Here is a 524-nt window from a genome sequence, read left to right as displayed (position 1 = left end):
GCTACTCCCATATGCAGCTGTAATGGGGTTAGCATATGACCCCAGAGTCCTTCTGGACTGTTCAATCCCACTTAAGTCCATGATGGATAAAGGGAAATGATATGGATGGCAGGTAGATAAAAATATTTTTTTTTGAATTAACCGAAAAAAAAAATAAAATAAAACAAAAGAAAATTAAAATAAAAAATTCGAAAATTAAAAAGAAAATAAGATCAAAGCAAATTGAGAACTGAATCAATTAGTTAATTAAAAAGATTTTGAAATCAGCAATTAAGAAGATATGATTGAAAAATTTTTTGAAAAAGATTTGATTTTTGAAATGAGGAAAGAGAAAAACAACAAAATGACACCAAACTTAAAATTTTTAGAAAATCAAACACTAATTTTTTGAAAATTTTTAGGGAAAAACACAAAAAGGACACCAAACTTAGAATTTTTAAAGATCAAAAAGGGACTAAGGACATGCAAATTCGAAAAACTAAAAGAAAACAAAAGCATGCAATTGACACCAAACTTAAAATATG

The sequence above is a fragment of the Arachis duranensis genome, chromosome 10, assembly GCF_000817695.3.
Source record: "Arachis duranensis cultivar V14167 chromosome 10, aradu.V14167.gnm2.J7QH, whole genome shotgun sequence".
NCBI classification, from domain to species: Eukaryota; Viridiplantae; Streptophyta; class Magnoliopsida; order Fabales; family Fabaceae; genus Arachis; species Arachis duranensis.
This window is presented reverse-complemented; position numbering follows the sequence as displayed.